The sequence below is a fragment of the Dipodomys spectabilis genome, unplaced genomic scaffold, assembly GCF_019054845.1.
Source record: "Dipodomys spectabilis isolate Male_0828 unplaced genomic scaffold, ASM1905484v1 ptg000009l, whole genome shotgun sequence".
NCBI classification, from domain to species: Eukaryota; Metazoa; Chordata; class Mammalia; order Rodentia; family Heteromyidae; genus Dipodomys; species Dipodomys spectabilis.
In genome coordinates this window covers 31,265,131-31,288,888 of record NW_024870686.1, presented here as the reverse complement: position 1 = coordinate 31,288,888, position 23,758 = coordinate 31,265,131, and the positions used below count along the sequence as shown (strand labels likewise).

The window sequence follows — 23,758 nt, the reverse complement described above, 5'->3', positions numbered from 1 at the left end:
ATGCTTATGTTCTTTTTATGTTCCCCTTATTTCATGGGTCGATCCTACATTTAATTCTGTTTTCTTTGATCCCTTGAATCACATAGCCACTGTCATCCACATTGTGCTTTTCCTAAGGGCTCGGTGTCTCTGTCTGCTTTGCGTTGCTATTACAAAATACTTGGTGCTACATAATATCTAAAGAAAAGAGGCTGATATGATTCAGATTCTGGGGGCCAGCAATTCCAACCAAACAGTATGGCTCTGGCATCTGAGGAGGACCTTTTGTCGTGTCACATTGCGGAAGAGAGCTCACAGCAGCTGCACGCAGAATGGACCACACAGAGAAAGGGAAAGAGAGCAAACTGGGGAAGGTGAAGCAACTTTCAAACAACTCATTCTTGCCAAAAAGAATTAATTTTATTTTTATTACCCTTAAAGAGTTGTGCAAAGAGTGGTTTCCATTTAACATGCTGTTTGATGAGTACAATGCATCTTGATCACTTGGCTCAATGTCACCCCTTCCATCATTCTTCCTCCGTCTATTCCCAACTGCACCCTCCCTTATTTCCCAGTTCCATTTCCACATACGTTCATTGAGTATTATGACAGTATTTACCCATCCTTCCTCTCTCCACTTGTTATCCCTCCCCTCCCGCTCAGCCCCATTCCCCTATGACAAGACACTTTTCAGCTTCATTTTGTTAAACAGTTCATTGTACAGAGTTTGCATTATGGTATCTACAGTTCGATTATATGGATATGCATTGGTCCTATAAATGTTTCATAAACAAAACAACCCATTCTTTTTTCCTTGTTTTGCAAAAATTTGTTTTTATTTTTAAATTGTTAATTGTAGAGAGGCGTTACTGTTTTGTAAATCAGGCAATAAATATATTTCTTTTTGGACAGTGTCACCCCTTCCTTCATACTCTCCCAGTTTTTTCCTCTTGACCCTACCAATAAGTTGTCTGGTTCATTTTCAACATAGTAAGTCTAGTGAGTACCACTGCTGCATTTGTTCACCCTTTGTCCCTCCATTTCCCCACTTCTCCTTTCCCTCCCCAAGACAGTTAAATGAACAAATAAGACGAAAAGAAAAGAAAAACCCTCTTGTTTCTATTTCCTGGAGCTCAGCGGCACAGTAGCATTGTGCCTTTGTATTCCTCCTCTAAGAGTGTTCTCCTCTGTTCTCACTGGATGTGAATCTCAGAGTCCAGTACTCTTTATCAGGTTCCAGTGTATTTTAGATCTAGCTTCCACATAGGAGAGAAAACATGCTGTTCGTCTCTCTGAGCCTCACTTACTCACTTAATGTGATTTGTTCTAGATCCATCTATTTCCCTGCAATTGGCACAACATCATTCTCTCTAATGGCTGTGTAAAATTCCACTGTGTATAGGCACCCCATTTTGGGATCCACTCATCTATTGTAGGGCATCTGGGCTGTTGCCATAACTTGGCTATTGTGAATAATGCAGCAATGAACATGGATGCACAAGTGTCTTTACTGTATCCTGGTTTGTGGGGTTTTGGGTAGATGCCTAGGAGTGGTATGGCTGGGTTTTACAGAAGATCTATATTTTGTTTTTTGAGGAACCTCTAGAATTGCTGGCTAGGGTGGTTGTAGAAAACACTTCCTTGTTGGGAGAACAAATCCCAGCCCTCTATACCTGACCCACTCCTGAGAGACAACATTCATTCATTTATGAGGGCAAAGCCTCCTTGTCATAACTGCTTTCCACTAGACTCTGACTTTGAAGGTTCCACAACCTTTTAACTGTTATGGTGAAGATTACACTCTAGCATTTGAACTGTGAAAGCAAACCGTATCCAAACCATACCTGCTTGATTTACTTCTCAAATTAGATAGCAAGTTCTTTGAGATCAAACATCATCTTTTCTTTTTTTGCTGTTTTTTGGTCAGTCATGGGGCTTGAACTCTGGGCTTGGGCACTGTCCCTGCGCTCTTCAGCTCAAGGTGAACACTCTACCGCTTGAGCCACAACGCCACTTCTGGTTTTCTAGTGGTTTATTGGAGATTAGAGTCTCACGGACTTTCCTGCCCGAGCTGGCTTTGAACCATGATCCTCAGACCTCAGCCTCCTGAGTAGCTAGGATTACAAGGGTGAGCCACTGGTGCCCGGCTTTTAATTTCTTTTTATGCTATAGGCACAGTTGTTTGACTAATGTTGGATAATTATTAGGGTATGAGACACTTAGCAACTTTTAATGTGGTTTATCAGTATAACAACACTTCTATTTTAGAAGATACTGTATGAATAAGAATTCTAATGTCAGTAAATTATGGCTGAGAGTTCTCTCATAATTCTTACTCTTGCTAGATCCAATTTGGCACATTAATAATTCATTGGAATGTGTGTATGTGTGTATATGTGTGTATGTTGGTAGTCTGACGTTTTAAATTTGGTTCTAAGTCATTAAACAAAATAAATGAAAAATTTCAAATTGGAAAAGAGTGCTATTACTCAATTTTAACTGTAGAACACCTTGTAATAGTCTGAGAATCACTTTCATAAATCATCCAAATATCCTATAAATTTAACAGTTCAGCATTAAATCATCCAAACATCTCATAAATTTAAGTTCAGCATTCAAGCTATCTTCCCCAGAGAGTACCTTTTGCAGGAGCCATTCCTTAGAATTGTGCAGTACTTAACTCTGAAAATAATTCATAATCATTATAGGAAATTAGAGAAGTACAGAAAAGCATAAGGAAGAAAGTATACATCATTCATAATTCTATCATTGAGAAATAGGCATTTTTACCATAATGGAATATCCAGCCAATCTTTGAAAAAAATCATTTCTCCATTTATATTCTATACATTTAAAGAAAAGACAAATAGTCCAATTATTACAAAAATGGGCAAGAAATCTGAGTAGGCATTTCATAAAGGACTAATTCTAAGTGATCAATAAAATGCATTAGAAAAAAAATGCAAATTCGTAATTTCAACAATATACTTCTATATAATACAAAAAAGCTGTTAGCATTAAGAAAGACTGGCTAAGGTTAAATCCTCAGTGCTGCGAAGAAAAGAATTAAAAATAAAATCAGATACAACTAGGATTAATAAGAACATGGGATAATGGAAACTCTCAAAGTCCTGATGAGCATGGGCAATGGTTACAGGAAAGTAATGTTTGACATTATCTACTAAAGTTGAAAATCAACATATCATTCCCCTAGGAATACTACTCTAAATATTTACTCAGCAGAATGGTATGGAAGACTGTTCCTAGGAGCATTATTTATTTATCGGTTTTAAGATTAATTGCTGCCAAATTACTGTCCACATAAGTTATAGCAAACTGGATTCCAATCAGCCTTATAAAAGAATGCCAATGCGCTCTGTTCTCAATGTTAGGTATTGCCATATGGTTTATTGTATCCAATTTCACTTATCATGCTCTCATTTTTGTTGGCATTTGCATTTCTTTGACACCTAGCAATGTTAAACATTTAAAAATACATTAATTGAGTCGGGCACTGATGGCTCACACTTGTAATCCTAGCTACTCAGAGGATGAGACCTGTGGATCACAGTTTGAAGCCAGCCTGGGCAGGCAAGTCCATAAGACTCTTATCTCCAGTTAACCAGCAAAGACAAGAAGTTGAGGTGTGGTTTACATGATGGTGGAAAAAAACACTAAGGGACAGAATCCAGGCAACACACACACACACACACACACACACACACACACAATTATTGGCCATTGTAGTTTTTCTAAAAAGTATCTTTGCTCACATAAAAATTTAAATTTAAGTATGTGACTTAAATATTTCCTTGTGAATTCAAGAAAGATTATTAGTACACATGATATTAATTTTTGCTGTCATTTATGTACTTTTCCTGGAGTGTCTTTTATTCTTGCTTCAGATATTATACAAAATATTTGTATTGTAAAATGAGAGTAGAAAATGATATTCAACAAAGTTATAGCTTAGTGCTTTAGTGAAAAGCCAACATCCTTATCATTAATTACTCCTTGGGTGAAGAGACAGAATTAATTTCCCATATTCCTCTCCACCCCCTTCCACACAAGTGCTCACTCTACTGACGTTTCCAACATTACTTCCTTGTGTATCTTGTGTATCATATGCTTTCACCCCCAAGTGTGTGTCCCTACACATCACACTTTAGTATCATCCATTAAAACTTAATATATCCCTTTTGCGGGTTATCTTGAAATAAAATGCTATAATTCACATGCCAAAAATGTGTATGTAAAACCACCTTTTGTTCAGCCATTCATTGATGGATGGCCATTTGTATAGTTTTGTCATTTTCTGATGGCAATAATGCTGCTAGAAACAGGTTCATACATGTTTTTATGGGATGCAGCTTTCAATTCTCTTGGGCATACACTGATAGAATGTCTGGATTATATACTAAGTGTTATGGCTAACTTTATGAGGAGCTTCCAAATGGTTTTCCACAAAGAGCTACACCATTTTACATTCTCTCCTGGCATATACACAGGTTCCAATTTCCACCACTCATTGGATTAATATGTCTTTTAAGGCTTTTTAAAAATCTGTAATGTCTCTTGCCCTGTTCCCTTCTCTTCCCTAACATTTTATATATTGAGGAAATTAGGCTATTCAGTCTTTAGATTTCCCCCATAACCTGGGTTTTGCTGCAAGCATATGTACAATGAGGTGTAAAATGTCCTCCGATTTGGATCAGAGTGTGTAGGGTATATTGGGCAAGACTGCAATGGTGGATCTTGTATTTTTCAAGAAGATTCTATCGTATTGTGATATTTTATGCCTAGATCCATTAATTCTAATGGATTCAAATCATTTATCCAATGATTCAAGATACCTCTTTATCATGGACTAAATCATCTTTATAGAAAGACCTATTATAACTTTCTGTAGCTGTTGATGTCAGTCTTCCATTTCTGTGACCACCTCACACAGCCTTATTTTCTGTCTCTGCTGAGTATAAGAAACTTCCTTTTACTTTTTTTTGACATTTTCTTAATTATTCCTTTCCATGTGTTGAGATCATTATTCCAGCAATTTCATCAATCCTATTGGTTAGAATGGTAAATGATGTATACGGTGAAGAACTACATTTTCGTCACATAACACAGGGATTTGCTTCTTCCTATGGATCTTCCCAGTCCATTTCTGCTTTAAAATATCTGATCTCATGTTTACCTGGGAAGGAGATTGTGTGTGGAGACTGTGATCGCTTGGTGATTTTCCTGGTGGGAGGCTGATCTATTGCACACCAGATGGAGTCCTAGATTTCCCCAAATGAGGGAAACTCACTTGTATAACTTGAGGTAGTGGGGACTATGTTCATGTTCTCTCCTGAAAATGAAGAGGGGTAAAAACATAAAGATGTATATATGCATATATACATATGTATCTATGCTATGCATATGCCTTTATATGTATATGTACATAAGCCTTTATATATACCTCAGATACACACATGTATACATATATACTTATATATACACATAATATAGGTAACAGGTATACTGAAAAAAAATAAAAGTAGGGGCTGGGAAGGTGGCTCAGTGGTAGAGCGCTTGCCTTGCATGCATGAGGCCCTGGGTTCGATTCCTCAGCACCACATAAGCAAAAAGAAAAAAAAGCCGGAAGTGTCGCTGTGGCTCAAGTGGTAGAGCACTAGCCTTAAGCTGAAGAGCTGAGGGACAGTACCCAGGCCCAGAGTTCAGGCCCCAGGACTGGACCCCCCCCCCCCCAAAAAAAAGAGAAAAAAAAGTAATTGCATGTATACGTATATATTACATATGTACATATATTGCATAGTCTATATGATACAATATAATTGTATATATATATATATATATGTAGAGAGAGGGAGGGAGGTAATAAAAACATGTATACAGCTGTAATAGGTACTTAAAACTGCTTTTGACCCCCTATTTGGGCCTATATATTAACTAAAAGCTGAACAAAAGCCTGCCTCCATTTTGCATCTGTCTCTTTTCTCTTAAAGCTTTGGGCCAGACTGCTACTCAACTCTGACCATAGCATGTTAGTCATTCAAGGAGTATTTATAAAAACTAAGGACACCCAATTTTATCTCATTCCTCTTTGAGGCTGAAGGTTCAAAGAGTAACTGAGGTATTTTACCCCTCTCATCTTTACCATGCCCCTTTGGGACCACCAGTTGGACACCCGAAACTCTCATCGTTGTCCTCAGCTACACTTACCTTGGATTTCAGGAACAGTAGACTTTTCTATATAGCTCACACTGTCTGAGAAACTCCAGAGCCCTCCAAAAGAGGAGAAAGTATCTCAGAGGAACCAGCTTTTGCCTTTAGGGAACAGGGGCTTCTCTTAGCCACCATTCTCATGACTAGAACAGAGATCATGATCAACAAATGACTAAGACTGCTTAATAATCCATAACGCTTTCTTCTTCTCTTCAAACCTAATGCCCATGCTAGTGCCACAAAGATGTGTGAGATGCTGCTTCCCTCTTCCTGGGCCATGTTGAGTAAATCTGCATTCTCTGTCCATCGCCATTCTTCATCTCTTTAACTGGCATGCTGAGATATATGGTCTAGTCTTTTGGGACTCCTGGAGCCAGGGAATTTGCTCTAAGATGCCAGGACACTGTTTAAGCTAGGTAGTTTTGCTTTTCCCCGCCAAAATTAGAAGAGCCAAAGTGATGGAGCTGCTAGTGATGTGTCACATACATGCAAAATGAGTTACATTTTGTAAATCACTTATTGTCAGTGCCACTGGGCTGGTGTGGACTAGCCTGGTGACAAGAAGGATTTGCCATGGGAAACGTCTATCATTCTACTTCCAAAATGGCTAAGCTTTGCTGGTGGCAAGGAAATTTGGTGTTTCTGAAGGTGATATGGCAGTGTTGAAAGGGATGACATTGATCAAGTATACTATTTTCATTAACGACTTTGTTAAATGGCAACTCCTTTGTACAATCACTTAAAAATAATTTTTAAAAATAAAATTAGCTGGATGCCAGTGGCTCAAACCTGAATCCTAGGAACCTGAGGATCATGGTTCAAAGTCAGCCCAGGCAGAAAAGTCCCTGTGAGACTCTTTATCTCTAATTAATCACTCAAACATTGAAGTGGTGCTGTGGCTCAAGTAGTAGGCACTAGCTTTCAGCATAGAGGCTCAGGGACAGCATTCAGGCCTTGAGTTCAAGCCTCACAATTGGCAATAAATAAATAAATAAAATTAGAGAAATAAAAATGAAGCAAAAAATATTCTTCAGGTGAATGTCTCTTAATTCGTCAGTAATTCCAAGTTCTAGACATTTGTTTTGTCACATACTCCATTTAGAAGGCTCTATTCCATAAAGTCTTATTCTTTCCTCTGACAATTTCTCTAGTGAAGTTTCTTTGTTTGTTTGGTTTGGTTTTTTGTTTGTTTGTTTTTGCATGTCCTGGGGCTTGAACTCTGTCTGGGCCTGGGCACTGTCCCTGAGCAACTTTTGCTCAAGGCTAACACCTGACCATTTCAGCCACAGTGCCACTTCCAGCTTTTCTGCGATTAATTGGAGTTAAGTGTCTCATGTACTTCCTGCCCAGGCTGGCTTCCAACAGCAATCATCAGATCTCAGCCTCCTGAGTAGCCAGGATTTCAGGCATGAGCCTCCAGCACCTGGCCCCAGTGAAGTTTTTTATTCCTCTGGGTTAGTGATTTTTTTTGAGAGTCTTATTTCCATCCTGACTGAGGTCTGAGGATACCGTGCTCCATCTCTGCCTTGTTAAAGCCGAGCTGTAGGGGCAGGAGCCTGTGGCAGAATCTTTCAAAAGACTATATAAAGGGAACCAAATACCACACAGGTATATAAAGCCCTTGGCATTAAGATTCTGGGTTTTTTTCCCCTCCTTAGTTCTTTTGTTTGGATTCCCTTTCTTTCTTATATCAACTGACATTATTTTAATGGTTCATTTTCGAGGGAGACTAATTATACCCATGGTACATCTGCTTTCCCATTTGAAAATTTTCTTTCTGCCACAGGATTGGAAAATAAAACAGTTCACACAGCTGCCTTAGTTACCAAGACAACAAACCCATGAAGTGGCTGGCTACTTGGCTTGTTTGTCAGCTTTGCTGAATTACCTTCTAAATACAGTCACCTCCATTCTGAAATCTATATCTCTTTGAGATTAGGAGCTGAGAATTACTAGGTAAGATTTGTAGCAAGAACCTTATGCACCCTGATTATTGTTTGAGAATAAGTCAGTTTTTGTTTTCTCTTCAAATTTTCTTTTCAATTATTTAAAAAAATATATGTATATTTCTCTATAGTGCTGGTCCTGGGGCTTGAAATCAAGGATTTGAAGTCTCACTGGCTTTTTTATTCAATGGTGGTGCTCTACCACTTAAGCCACAACTCCACTCAACCACCTCTAGTTTTTGCTGATTAATTGGAGATATGAATCTCATAGACTTTTCTGCTTTGGCTCTTTTTTTCACACTGCAATCCTCAGCCCTCAGCCTCTTGAGTAGTTAGGATTACAGATGTGAGCACCCATCCTGCCTGGCTGAAAATACTTCTTTTTAAATATGAGAATTCAATCCTAATAAGACACATAATTTTAAAGAACTCATATATAAATATCGCTACCTAAAGGGTTTACACATGAATGGTATGATGGAGTATTTAGCTAAATAAATCATGTGAGGCCAAGGTTCAACTATTGTTGACTGGTTTTTTTTCTAGTTATTTTCCATTTGTAATTCAGAGGTTGCTATTGAGTTCTAGGAATTACTTTTAATATATGCTAGAAATCTGCCAGGCACTGGTGGCTCACACCTATAATCCTAGCTACTTAGGAAGCTTAGATCTGAGGATCACAGATCAAACCCAGCCCAGGCAGGGAAGTCCGTGAGACTCTTATCTCCAATTAACCACCAGAAAACTGGAAGTGGTGCTGTGGCTCAAGTGGTAGAGTACTCGCCTTGAGCTAAAGAGCTTAGGGACAGAGCCAGGTCCAGAGTTCAAGCCCCCACAACCCAACAACAACAACAACATATATAGATATAGATAGATAGATTCTAGAAATTAATCAGTTATCAGCAATATGATTATAGACATTTTCTCTCATTCTGTAGAGTGTCTTTTTACTCTTTTGAGAGTATCTGCTTTTTGTCTGGTTTGGTTTGAGACAGGGTTTCATTCTGTAGCCCTGGCTAGCCTGGAACTCGTCATCCTCCATCTTCAGTTTTCCAGGAGATGGGACAACAGATGTGCATCCATTTGCCTGGCTTGATGGAATCTTGCGATACATATAATTTAAATTTTGATAATGTTCGACTTATTATTTTCATTTGTTGCCTGTGCTTCTGGTGCCGTGTCCAGAAATCATTGTCAACTTCAAAGTCAAGATTTTCTCTTGCTCTCTTCTTCGAGTTTAAAAATTCACACAGAATCGGTGGGAAACAGGTGCAAATGTGCAGCAGCAGAGCTCACTGGCGGCACTGGACATTGATGAAAGTGAACCATGCAACTCATGGGCAGAGACGGGAGGGAGGGAATGGGAGAGAATGAGGGTACAGATGATACTTTGCAGAAGGAAAGAAATGTAATATTACCTGATGTTTATAAAGGTTAACTCCGAGGTATATCACCTCTAAAACAACAAAAAAGTAATTTCAGTCCTTCACTACAGATCTTTAATCTATTGTGAGTTATAGGTGTGAGCCAACAGGGCTCAATAATTTGATTGTGTTCTAAAGATCCATTGCTTAAAAAAAAATAGTTGGTTTGTTTCTGCTATGCTTTCTTGTTGGCTTAACTGCTTTGTCCCTCTTTTATAAACATTTTTTTCTTCTGTATCAGAAAATTCCAAGACTGAAGTCCTCTGAGTTATAAATGTACTATTTCTAGACAATGACAAGCTCCCTCCCCATCTCCAGTAACATTCGTTGTGAAGATGTTAATAATACTTTGATGTTAATATAGCCACTCCAACTTTGTGGTAGAGTTAGCATAATAGATCTTTTTTTTTTTTTGGTCTGTTGTGGGGCTTGACCTCTGGGCCTGAGTGCTGTCCCTCAGCTCTTCAGCTCTTGAACTCTTGAACTCTACCACTTGAACTACAGCACCACTTCCTGCATAATATATCTTTCTACCATTTTTACTTTCAATTTATTTACGTCTTTAATATTAGTTTAATGTAGAAGATGCATAATTTTCCTTGCTTAAAAACATCAGTATATCTAGTCATCTGTGCCTGAACACAGGCAATTTCATTTTATGGAATTTAGAAGGAAACAAAACAAACAACATTTTATTAGCACTATTAAATGATTATTAGTAATTACATATATCAAAAATACTAAATTGATAGCTCTCAATATTGCCTCATGTACAATCCAAAAATTCATATGGAACAATAAAAGACCCCGAATAGCAAAAACGCTCCTCAACGGAAAGAACACTGCTGGAGGAATATCAGTACCAAATTTCAAACTCTACTATAAAGCCATAGTAATCAAAACAGCTTGGTATTGGCATAAGAACAGACCTCAGGACCAATGGAATAGAATTGAAAACCCAGAAATGAACCTACAGACCTATAGCCATCTAATCTTCGATAAGGGAGCTAAAACAATAGAATGGAAGACAGACAGCCTCTTCAGTAAATGGTGCTGGCAAAACTGGTTAACTACATGTAGAAAACTAAAGCTAGATCCTTATATATCACCCTGCACCAGAATCAACTCCAAATGGATCAAAGACCTTGAACTCAAAGCAGACACTCTGAAAACATTACAGGATGGAATAGGAGAAACCCTGGGTCTCCTCGGCTCAGGCCGAAATTTTCTGAATAGAGACCCGGAAACACAACAAATCAAAGAAAGGTTGGACAAATGGGATTGTATAAGGTTGCAGAGCTTCTGCAGGGCAAATGACATAGCTAGCAAGATCAATAGAAAGCCCACAGATTGGGAGAAGATCTTTACTAGCCATACAACGGACAAGGGTCTCATATCTAAAATATACTTGGAACTCAAAAAATTAAACCACCCAACAACAAATCCTCAAAGAAACAACTGCCCAATAAGTAAGTGGGCGAAAGACCTAAAGAGAAGCTTCTCTGAAGAAGAAAGAAGGATGGCCAATAGACACATGAAGAAATGTTCAACATCCCTAGCCATAAAAGAAATGCAAATCAAAACAACATTGAGATATCACCTCACTCCAGTTAGAACAGCAAAAATCAAGAACTCTAACAACAACAGATGCTGGAGGGGATGTGGACAGAAAGGAACCTTACTTCATTGTTGGTGGGAATGTAAACTTGTTCAACCACTTTGGAAAGCAGTATGGAGGTTCCTCAAAAGACTCCATATAGAGCTCCCCAATGACCCAGCAATCCCACTTTTGGGCATTTACCCAAATGACCACAAACAAGGCCACACTAAAGCTACCAGCACAACTATGTTTATTGCAGCATTATTTACCATAGCTAAGATATGGAACCAACCCAGATGCCCCTCAGTAGATGAATGGATCAAGAAGATGTGGTATATATACACAATGGAATTCTATGCCTCCATCAGAAAGAATGACATTGCCCCATTTGTTAGGAAATGGAAAGGCTTGGAAAAAATTATATTAAGTGAAGTAAGCCAGGCCCAAAGAAACATAGGTCCCATGGTTTCCCTTATTTGCAATATCTAGTATAGGTATGAGTCAAGCGGAAAAAGTCAGAGAATGTGATGTTAGGAAAACGAACCCTCAAATATGTATTTTAATGTTTTTGTTTCATTCATGCATGTGTTTCTAACGCATTTATATTATTATTTCTTTGTTGCTTTGTATGTCCCTCCCGCACAGTGTAACCCCGCTTTCACTATATTTGATGTCAGTATAACATGTGGAGGAGACGGGGACAAACAAGTCGTTTAAGGATTCAGGTGGACCTGTTGCAACAATGAGAAGTACAAAATGTCATGTCAAAACCAGCTTTACAATGTCGGTGGGGGGGAGGGGGGGGGTATGATTGGGTGGGGGGGAGGGGGGAGGCTGGGAAGGGAGGTGAAGGGTAAACAAAGGAGGAGGCTGCAATGCTTGGTAAGAAATGTATGCATTTTCCTGCCCATGTAATTGTAACCCCTCTGTACAGTATGTTCTCAATTAAAATAAAATAAAATAAAATAAAAAAAAATATTGCCTCATGTACCTTAAAAAATACCTATTACACAAATAGCCAAGAATGTTTAGAATTACTTAGATTCAGGGAAATGTACTTATTGTATTGCTGAACTCTATGTATGCCAGCATAGTTGATACAAAGAAAATATCCATTAATTTTTGTTATCCCACCATTGCTATGCTGATTTTATTCTAAATAATAGTGACAGGGAGTGACTGTTTTTTTTTTTTTTTTATTGACAGCCAAGAATCTGCTTTAGAGGATAATTTGTGGTTGTCTTAACTGCCTGCAGTAATGATTGCCCATGATTTTGCATGCAACTAAAAGCACAATGTGTTGAATAAATATTGGAGCCTGAGGACTTAGAGGATTTGCATCAACTTTCCCTGCTCACCCTCTTTCTCATCTCTCTTTCTTTTTGACACTGCAGGGAGATAGCAGAAACTCAGATTAGTGGTCCTCATAAGATGGCCCACGTTGGTTTTCAGAGCCTGGCAGGTTATTAGAATCTGTCTCAGTCATGGATTTTCCAGGAGACCGTGAAGAGATTCTCATACAACAAAAACATAATAAATACACACTCCTTCTGCCTTTTTCCATTAAGAAATTTAGAAATCAGCTGAGTGCTGGTGGCTCACGCCTATAATCATAGCTACTCAGGAGGCTGAGATCTGAGGATCATGGTTAGAAGCTAGGTCAGGCAAGTAAGTCCTTGAGACTCTTATCTCCAATTTACCAACAGAAAATGGGAAGTAGTGTTGCGACTCAAAGTGATAGAGCTTCACAGACCGTGTCCTGAGTTCGAGTTCTGTGACAAACCGAAAAGAAAGAAGAAATTTAGAAATCTTAGGATTCATGAAATGTATTTTAATGAAAGGGTTGTATTAGTATACATTAGTGGCGTTCTTAGAAATTTCCATTATGGAATTCAAGACTCCTCAAAAGGGGAGGGAATGGCATAACCAACACCTGTGTTCTCAACCCCGAAACTTTTTGCCCATGTCATCTTAACTTACCTTCCAGCTTAACGTTCTTTTCCCTCCAATTTCCTGAATTATGTTAAAGAAAGCCATAGCTATTAGATCATTGAACCTATAAATACTTTAGTAAGTAAATCATTTAAAAACTACACACACACTAATCCTTTCTTAGTCCCACTCCCTATTAGATTAGGAAAATAAGATTAATGAGTTGCCCAAGGCCACATGATTGCATTACCACATAGGATGTGAACTTCAGTCTTCCAGATACTCAATCTGGTATTCTTTCTCTGTAATATGTTGTCTTTGAAAATTACCTGCTTACTATTTTGTCTAGGAAATCCAAGATCCAAGTGCCAGCAGTTTTGGTCTTTGATGAGGGCTTGCTTTCTCAGTTCCTAGGCAGTTCCTTGTAGTTCTCTCTTCACAAAGTGAAAGGGATATTCAAGCTCCCAGCTGCCTGTACTAGACGGTCACTAATCCCATACGTGAAGGTTCTGCCCTGATGATGATCTAATCTACAAGTGTTGATGGCTCTCACCTAAAATCTATCATAAATGTAAGCTAGCCAGGTCAGACAAATCTGAGACTCTTATCACTAATTAACCAGCAAAAATCTGGAGCTAGAGATATGGCTCAAGTGGTACAGCACTGAGTTTGCACCCTCTTCCCCCCCACCCAGACAAAGGCAATTACATTATCTACCAGTGTCTTAAATCAGAGTCATCTTGGGAGATATGAAACAGACAAACTCCTGAACGGCAATCCCAGAGGAATTAATGCCTTAAGGTTGGCATGGAGCCAGGAATGTGTTAAAACCAATTGACATCAGCTGAAAGCCAATAATTAAATTTCAAAGAATGTGATGAGCTAATGACAGAAAAATCATTAAAAATTAAGTTGTATAAATGTCCAATAATATAAATTATATTAAAAAGCAAATAGAATAACTATTTAAAACTGTACTTCCTCTTAATTTTACTGATCTTTACTGTTTTGTATACTCCTGGTTTTTTTTTGGTAATACTGGAGTTTGAAATTAGGATCTTGGGATTACTAGGCAAGCATTCTTTTTCTTGAGCCACATCTCAACTCTTTCTTGCTTTTAGGCTACTTTTCAGATAGAATTTCCAACTTTAAGTTTGCTCTTTTCTTTCTTGTTTTGTTTTTCTAATTTTCATTAGGACTGGCCTAATACAAAATCCTCCTCCTTAGACCTCTCACACAGCTGGACAGGTAAGCCATCACATCCAGCTAGTGGTTTATGTGGGCACTCTACCACTTCCAGCCATACTTATAGTCCTTCTTACATGGATAAGGTAGGTTATCACTTCCCTTCCTTCTTTCCTTCTTTCCTCTCTTCCGCTCCCTCCTTCCTTCCCTCCTTCCTTTCTCTCTTTCTTCTTTTCTATGGTACAAGATTTCCTGTGTACACACTAGACTAGCTACTAATATAGCACACCTCAATTTTCATCCTTTAATCAGTTATTTGACATTCTTTTGTGTGGGAGTAGAAAGAAACTGGTTTGAATAAGCATTGTAGAGAGCTTGTCACCTCATTTGCTTCGTTGCCCAATGATGAATTTGTTTTCCATTTTTCTGCAATTCTTGATTGCATTTCTATTTTCTGTTGTGATTTTCCGAGCTAGACATATTAGGAAATACATTTAATTTAATTTTAAATTTTAGATAATAAAGTATCCATTCACTTCCCTAAACATTATGCTACACATCATTTGGTTTCAGAATTTCAGCTGTGGTGTGGCACACTTGGTAGAGCACTTGCCAGAATTTCAGCTGACAGCAAGTAATTACTATTTAGCACAAGCATATATATATTGCTGAATTACTCATCAGAGATGTGTGTGTGTGTGTACATGTGCAAGTGTGTCAGTGATATTAGCTTCCCAGTTCTAGAATGTCTGTTTCAGAAATGTCTTTCCAAGAATGAGATCAATTACATTTTATTCAAGCTGACCAAGGCAAAATTTCCAATTTATTTTAGTGGTATGCTAGTCTTCTCTTATAAATCATTATAAACCTGCCTGGCTGGCCTCAATTTATCTGAAACTGAATGGTGCTTTTGAAGAAAAAGAATCTAAAAGCTAAGACTAGGTAGGGCTGTTGTTATACATTACACAAACACCTGTTCTAAAATAGCATGACTAATTGGATCTAGAAAGTCAGAGATGCATCAAGGCTGTGCTAGAACGTGGCTATGGGGGAACTTATGACTTGAGAGTATTGTGTTCATCTAGCAACTTCCAAACTACTTCAGGTTACAGCTCCGCTGTCCAAGTCTCACAATGGGTTGGTTGGTGACAAGACTAGAGGGGAGGAGCCTAGCTCAAGCCAGCACTGGCTGAAGCTTCAAATCCACTTCTGTGGGGAGGGGTTAGCTCTGGTTGTGTCTCTTCTCTGGGGACAGAGGCAAAAAGTGAATGAATAGGTTCCAATTCTTTGACAAATCTGCACTGAGGTATCATTAAATATTTATTTTGTCCCTTTTATCAGTCATCAAATTGTCTTGAAAATAAAATGCAACTATACATCTAGTAAGGTTTAAAACCCCCCTCCCTCTCCCTTCCCTTTTGTAGGCTTTATTCTCCTAAGGATGACAGAACTCTTCAAAAAGCCCTTTATCAGTGTGGGAGCTGTGTTTTTTTCTGCCCAATCAAGATAAAAAGCAGAATGTGAAGGGAAGCCCTGTTTATAGATCCAGAGACTGGTAGACTTCCAAGTTGCCAGTGAAAAAGAATTCGGAAGGAAAAGTCTCTGTTCTTTGGGAAGGAAGAGACACAAATGCTTCTCTATGTGGTTATATAAATGCTGTTGGTATGACTCTTTTTGTTGCTTAAGAAATGAGGTCTACACTAACATCATTGATTATCATCTCAAAGTGCAATACATTGGACAAGATGAGTGAAAAATACAGCCGATACCTGAAGAAGCTAATTCATGAATTAAAACTGTATTTAACTTTTCAATGTGAGGTTGTCATCCAGAGAACCTGAACATACCAAAACCCAGAGGTGCTCAGAACCCTTCTATATTTGCATCGAACATATGCATGTATATCCTCCTATGTGCTCTGAATCACTGATTGATGACGCATTCCCAATGTAACAGCAATGCTATGTAAATTATCATTCTGTTGTGTGGCTTAGGGAATAAGAGCAGAAGTCTGCACATGTTCGGCACAGACACAATTGTTTTGGAATAGTTTCCATCTGAAGTTAGTTGAACTTATGAACCTGCAACTTACCTTCGTGGAGGCCCACTATCCTTTGTCCTACTCCTTACTGGTGATGCTAAGGTTATAGTTAGAGAATCAGGAAGAGCACAAGAGAGCGCTGGATTGGAAATCAGGTGGACTGGACCCACCTTCTGAGTTTACTTTGTTCTCAGAGGAGAGTATTGGAGAGTTTTATGGTTCCTAGGTTTTCTATGGTCAAGAACCTCTTTTATGGTTTTTGCCCTGTAGATACAATGCACAAAGATTTTCTTACCTATAATTAAAAAAAATCTCTGTTTATAAGATATGGTAAGCCTAAGGGCTGCTTGTTAAGGAAGGAAACACATGGGTGTGAATTCAGGCCTTATGGTTTTTGTTGCTGACTTTGGGAGAACTATGTGAACTCCTTTGGACTCAGTTTGTTTATAAGGTGTGGCAAGGACGTTAATGGATATGTAGCCTAGAACCATGACTGCAACAAGTTTAAAAGTCACCATCTTAAAAAAAATTAAATTGTCATTAGAAAAGGTAATGTGCAGAGAGGTGACAGTTACATGAGTCAGGTAAGGAGTACATTTCTTTTTGTGCAATGTCCCCCCTTCCCTCACTCTCTTCCACAAGTTAAAAATCTTTTTGTGATGATAATAGTCATGTTGTTATTGTTGTTGTTGATGGGGATGATGAGGACGATGATTGGAGCTGGCCAGATAGAAGGCTGGCTTATTTTTAGCGAGTTGACTAGAAGTGCCACCCATATGCCTCAAGAGTTCCAGTAAGCTTTGATCCGAGTAGTGATGCTATGGGCAGAAGGGGTTTGGGGCAGAGGTGGCACAAGACTTCAGGAGCAGAAGTCTATGCTCATGTTTCTTGACTGTCAATGTCAGAGCAGGATTCTGGCACAGAGCAGTATAGAAGGAGGGAAGAAGTGAAACTGGAACAGAGTCCAAGATAATAGGGCCTAGGTCCAAGTCTCAAAGCAGAGACACTTCCCAGAGTGAGAACCACACCTGCAGAAGCCAAGCCCATCATTAACACTGTTTGTGGCACAAAGGAGAGTTAAGGGGGAGCTACAGCTGGTGCCGGGCAGAGACTCAAGGCAGGTGCAGGCTGAGTGGGGGCCGTCACACCCTGCTCTATGATGGGGCGATGGTTCCCAACAGATGGCCAAAAGTTTTAGAACAAACTCTGGGCTTGTCCCTTCAAGCGGAAGGTCTTGAGAGCAAAGGGGTAAGGAGAAAAGTGACTTGCTAAAGTGACTGCTTTCCCATTTCTATTCATCTCATTCATCGTATTTCTTTTCTTTTCTTAGGGTGGCACAGTACTGGGGCTTGGCATTGTCCCTTAGCTTTTTCACTCCATGTTGGCATACTACCTTTGAGCCACACCTACACTTCTGGCTTTTGGAGGGTTCATTGGAATCTCATTGACTTTCCTGCCTGGGCTGGCTTTGATCCTTGGTCTTCCAGATCTCAGTCTCCTGAGTAGCTAGGATTACAGATGTGAGTCACTGGTGCCTGGCTTGTATTAACATTATTTTTTTTCTATTCTCTTGCTGAGCCACTCAAATTTTCACTCAAGATTTTCCATCATCAAAGGTATATAATAAACTTCCTGTTTTGCTTCCATGATTTTCACTGAAAACAATTAGGATGAATAAATGCACAGTTACTCAAGCACTGTTCCTGGATACTTGGTTCTGGATGATCTTGATTTCTAAACGCACACCAATGGAATTCCAGATGCTGTGTGACAGGGCCACCATTCATGTCCCAGTAACGTGTCCCTCTGACATCAACAGTGAGCCAGCTTGCACACATTGTGAAGTGTCAGTGTAATCACAGATTTCATAGAAAAACCAGAGAAACAATACAGTTAGATGGATGAACCTACTTTTTCTGTGGGTTTTGTGAAATGCTGATCATGGCTTATCTACAGCTCAAGAAGCCTTGTAACAAACCCCACCGATACTATAGGACCATCTCCAACCTTCTGAAGCCTTGTGAGTCCTAAGACTTGTCACTCATTGGCTCTCAGTCTTGGTTTTTTAAGTTATGGTTTGTTTTGTTGTTGTTGTTGTTTTTACAGTGATTTCCTAATTTCCTTGATAGAATCCTCTTTTTATAGAATTCTAATATTCCCTGGACAGTACAGACTATCAACCACCTTATTGGGGCACTCTTATTCATAGGCCCTTTAATGCTGATTATTTGGACAAAGACATTTTTGTATGTGGGGGGACTTATTCTCTCTTATTTTTATTTTGTCATTCATAGAGCTTGAAATCAGGGCCTGGACACTGTTCCTGAGCTCTTTTGCTCAAGGCTAGCACTACCACTTTGAGCCACAGCTCTACTTCCAGTTTTCTGGTGGTAAACTGAAGATAAGAGTCTCACAGACTTTCATGCCCAGATTGGCTTTGAAACCTGATCCTCAGATCTCAGCCTCCCAAGTAAGGAGGATGACAGGTGTGAGCTACCAGCCCAACTCTATTTCTAATCAATAGACCTCTCCTCTGGGGTGTTTCACAGATAAAGGTCCAGCCATTTGTCACATTGATTTTCCTGTTGGCTTCAGACAGTCATAATTTATTTTCTTATTCTCTCCTATATTAGTAGCATTTTTGATTGCCATTTAGAGCCTTACGGGAGCCTTATAGAGATGAGCTCTGGACAACATTAAAGTTCTTTCAAGCACAAAATAAAATCCTGATTAAGCAGCCAACAGTATCTTCTCATATTCATACATTACCACTCCACTAAAATCTATATAAGAAAGTCTTCACCTGTCAATCAATAATCTACATTCACGACACTGCTAGACTCTTTTCTTTCTCCCTAAATATCTTCTATATTATGGCCATGTTGGATCAGTATTATGTTTCAATATTACGTGCAACTGTTTGTTGTTGGTGGTGGTTGGTACTGGGGCTTAAACTCAGGGTCTCACACTTGCTAAGCAAGCATTCCACCACACCCCCAGACCTTTTTGCTTTAGCTTATTTTTTTTCAGATAGGATTTCAAGCTTTTGCCAAGGACCAGCCTCAGACCACAATCCATCTAAGTCTTGGAGTGAATGGGATTAGAAGCACGAATCCCCCTGCCTGGCTTGGCCCTGCTACACTTAATGTTTTCTGCAGGCTGGGGGTTGCTTGATAAGGTTGGTGCTTTGTCACTTTTGGTGTTCCCATAGCGCTTGGCACACAGCAATTGCTTCAGTTGCTGCTGATGGATGAGTAATGATTTGACTAGCACACTTTTGGGGGGTGTGACTACAGAAAGTCAAGCATGGTTCATGAAACCAGGGAACCAATATCAGAATCCTCTTGTTTGAAGGTCAAGTCCTCCTCAGACTTGTGTGTGTGTGTGTGTGTGTGTGTGTGTATACCATGAAGCCCTTTTGCATACTGACCTTATATAAACAGGAAATTAGGAAATGAAATGCCCTGGTTCTGCCACTAGTAAAGCTTATTTTCTACATCATCATCATCTTTACATTTCTACAACTTTTGTCAGTTTTGGTGACTATCCCACTTGTTACTAGTCCCTAGGTGTGTGTGTGTGTGTGTGTGTGTGTGTGTGTGTGTGTGTGGTGAACACAGGGATATTGATTCTGATTATTTTCACTTTTCCCTTCTCCAGATTGTTTTCTCTATTCTGAATCAATATTTTATACACTAGCTCTTCTAATATCTCCAGTATGCCTTTATGCATCCTGCTTGTACTTTTGATAACAAAGCTTCTCATGAAAGTGTGTGTCATTGAAACATAGTCTCTTATTAGTGGAAGACATATGAATAGCACTAGAATGTACAAAGTCCTGTTCTGAAAGTGAGACAGGACTTGGCAGATATTGACATAATAATAATAATCTATTTAAGATGAAATACTGGAAAAGATGATGACAATTTAAAATAGTCTACCCACCATAATTTAAGAAATGACAGCTGGGGTGGAGCTCCCTCTGATTAAAGTTAGAGGATCTCTAATAAACAGAGACTGCAGTTATCACAAGAAAAATATTTGATTGTGTTTTTTCCCAGTCCTGGGGCTTGAACTGTCTCTGAGTTTCTTTGGCTCAAGGCTAGCACTGTACCACTGGAGGCACACCACTTCTGGGTTTTTCTGTGGTACTGAGGAATCATACTCTGGATTTATGCATGTTATCATGCACTCTACCACTAAACCACATTCCCAGCCTCAGAAGGAAAATATTTGAGAGCAGCATTGTGAGTCATATATAAAGGGCTGGGTGAACTCAATCTATATATTGGTGAATTCAAAGACACTGGTTTGAAGAGCTCTGTGCTTAGAGCTTTAGATTTCATGTCACAGGAATGCAGGCCAGAGGTGGAATAGTCCTTGCTAATTCATATGTCTCCTTTTTCTGAAGATCTTCTGTCACTCCTCAGGTTTTTCCTATGGGGAGTGGAAAGTTCAGCACAGAGAAGCAGCCAAGGGAAAGCCAGGCATGTGATGTTCTAGATGGCTTTCATGGGAAGTCTCAGCTAGGCTGTTGGAGAACAGCTTCCTATCTCCTGTCATGTGGAGAAACAAGCTTGGCAGTGGTGCTAAATGACATGCCTCTTTTCCTGTCACTCCTCCTTGATAGACCTAGGGAGAAAAAGCATGAATAGTGAGAGGGAAAGTTTGAATATAGCCGAAAGCAACTCACTCATTATGATGTTTGTTTTTACAGATGTTAATGTAAGATATCCAGGATACATTAAAGGCGTACTTTCTTCTGCTCTCTTATGTTGGAATTACAATGGTTTTGAACATCTAGGGTTGTTTTTCCTCTACAAAGCTTTGGGTCAAGTATGACACTAAAATTTACTTAGGAATACCGTTCATTTTTTCAAGTATCCTTCACTTGACTGTACAGCATATACTTCAGTACTATTTTGATGAATTGCTACCCCACAGCTTTGTATAACCTGCCTGTGTCCACACAGCATGTGTGCTATGATCTGAGAAATCTGATAACCTTGATTAGTATCGTCACCAAGACTTGAGTGTGTCTTCCAGAAAGTAAAGTGATTGAGCTTTGATGAATGGATTTCACAAGTGTAATGGTTCTGGGACTAGACTAAGAGATCCTAAGAGGCTGAGAAGTCTGGCTTGACTTCTGTGCAGTGTTTCTGCAGTGTAGGTTTAATAGCTACAGATTATCTATTTGAAACAACTTATTGAAGATATCATACCTTATCATATTTTACCTTTTTTTTAAAATCTATTTTTTAAAAAGTACTGGCATTTTGATTTCGCTTATTTCTAGAACTTTCTGTATGTTTTCTTTCTGTTCCACATCCTCAGCATTGCATGATGCCCTTGGTAATTCTTTTTGCTTTTTTAATTTTAATTTTAGATTATTCTTCTAAAGGTGATATACAGAGGAGTTATCGTTGCATAAGTCAGGTAATGAGTAATTTGTTTTTGGACAATATCACCTCTTCCCTCCCTCCCTCCCAGATTTTCCATCCTTGGTAGTTCCAATGAAACATTTCAATTCCTGAATCATGTTTATGAAAAAAAATTTAAACAAGCAACGTTGCATTGCAAAGTAATATTCACAAGAAAACTTCTTAATTTTGAATCAATTTTAAAAATTGGATTTAGTTTGGTGTGATGGTGTATGCTTGCAATCTAGTCCCCAGGAGACAAAGGCAGGAGGATTGAGACTGTGTTCAACCTGGTGTGTTGTGCCCTTAGTCCTTGAGGTCTCTAGGGTCCTGTGCTCCTGCAGGTTTCTCTGCTCAGCTCTGCTGGGCGAGGTTAGAGGAGCAGCTGCAGGGAGCTGTGGCTCTTTCCCTCATATCTGCTGGTGCCTCTCTTGGTGAAGACGGAGTCTAAGCACAGTTCTTACACAACTCAGTAATAGGGACTCCCTACTGGATCCTCCTAAGCCTTTCTTTCTGGTTAATAGATCTAGATGAAATGTGTTGTTCTTTTTCTCTCCTCAATGATCATGTTACTTACTTGTTGTTTTTTTTTTGTTGTTGTTGTTGGTCGTGGGGCCTGAACTCTGGGCCTGGGCGCTGTCCCTCAGCTCTTGAGCTCAAGGAGAGCGCTCTACCACTTGAGCCACAGCACCACTTCTGGCTTTTTCTGCTTATGTGGTGCTGAGAAATCGAACCCAGAGCCTCATGCATGCAAGGCAAGCGCTCTACCACTGAGCCACCTTCCTAGCCCCGTGTTACTTAGTTTTATTACTCTTCCAACTCTTGTATTTTTCATATATTAGTATTCAAACACATTGAGGGGCACCAACTCTTTATTTAGAATTAAATTAAGGAGTTGGTATAAAGTGATATGTACTTACATGATACATTTGATATGCTAATTGCTATATTGCTATATTTGGCATCCAAATGGGAAGTTTGGAAGTGGTCATCTCAGGATCTCTCTTAGCAACCCTGAAGAAAATGTAATCAATCTTGAAAATTTTCTCCCTCTTTTTCTTGGACAAGGGTAGTAGAGATAATCACGGGAGCCAGCATGTGTCCTTCATCTTCTCCAAGCCTGTCCAAATAAGCTAGAGTCTGAGACAGCACTGGAAGCCCATCCTCAAGTTTTCTGGACTGTTTTCCAAACCAGATCCTATGCTCAGCCCAATTACATACTTCAGGAGCCAGCACTGAATGGAGAGATGGAAGGTACTTCAGCTGAAAACAGTGCTTTAACAACCTACCTGTCAATATAAGAAGTGTGGGAATGCTTATGTGGCTACCCAGGTGCTTGATTGTGTAAGTGGTAATCTTTACACAACTCACAACTATTCACTCCCCCGCCTTCGCCCCAGTGTGCTGGTGACCTTCATCTGCAGAAGATGATTGACAGCTGATTGGCCTTATGAGGTTGTTGGGAGATAAGGTATGGATGAACTTGGCCAATGACTTATACCTATGTGCACGTATGATGTGTCTCTGTATGTACTCTGTGTTATTACCTCCAGTGTGCAGTATTTGGGAGCAGTAAATATACATAGATGTATATAAATATGTACAATGTGCATAAATATATAGGGTATTGCTCAGTTTGTAGACACTTCATCCTTCTCTCGCTCATATCTCAACTAAGTGGCTGCAGGATGGTAGGTTTCCAAGGGTGAACAGCTCACTTGGGGTGTGGGGTGAGAATGGAGACACCCAGGGAATGCTGGTAGGAAACCTGGCTTTGAGGATGCTTTCTGCAGGTAGACAGGTGCTCAGCAGAAACCCACCTGCTTCAAGGCCCGCCTGTTTCCTCCAGGTCTATTTACCACCTCCCAACCCCCATACAAGTCTGCTGTTCTGGAACCTGAGCTGGAGGCTTTGAGTATACTGATAGACAGGAAGTAGAAGCAAGGCACTGGGAGTTTAAGGGCTGATTTTTATTGTTTAAATTTAATGTGTGTGTGTGTGTG

General features: G+C 39.4%; 1 non-coding gene across 1 annotated transcript; it reads left to right on the top strand.

The window, feature by feature from the left end:
• Positions 1-5,165: 5,165 nt before the first annotated feature.
• Positions 5,166-5,331, top strand: LOC122127865. Its single transcript, XR_006151314.1, has one exon. It is a non-coding gene; the product is annotated as a U1 spliceosomal RNA (small nuclear RNA).
• The last annotated feature ends 18,427 nt before the right edge of the window (positions 5,332-23,758 follow it).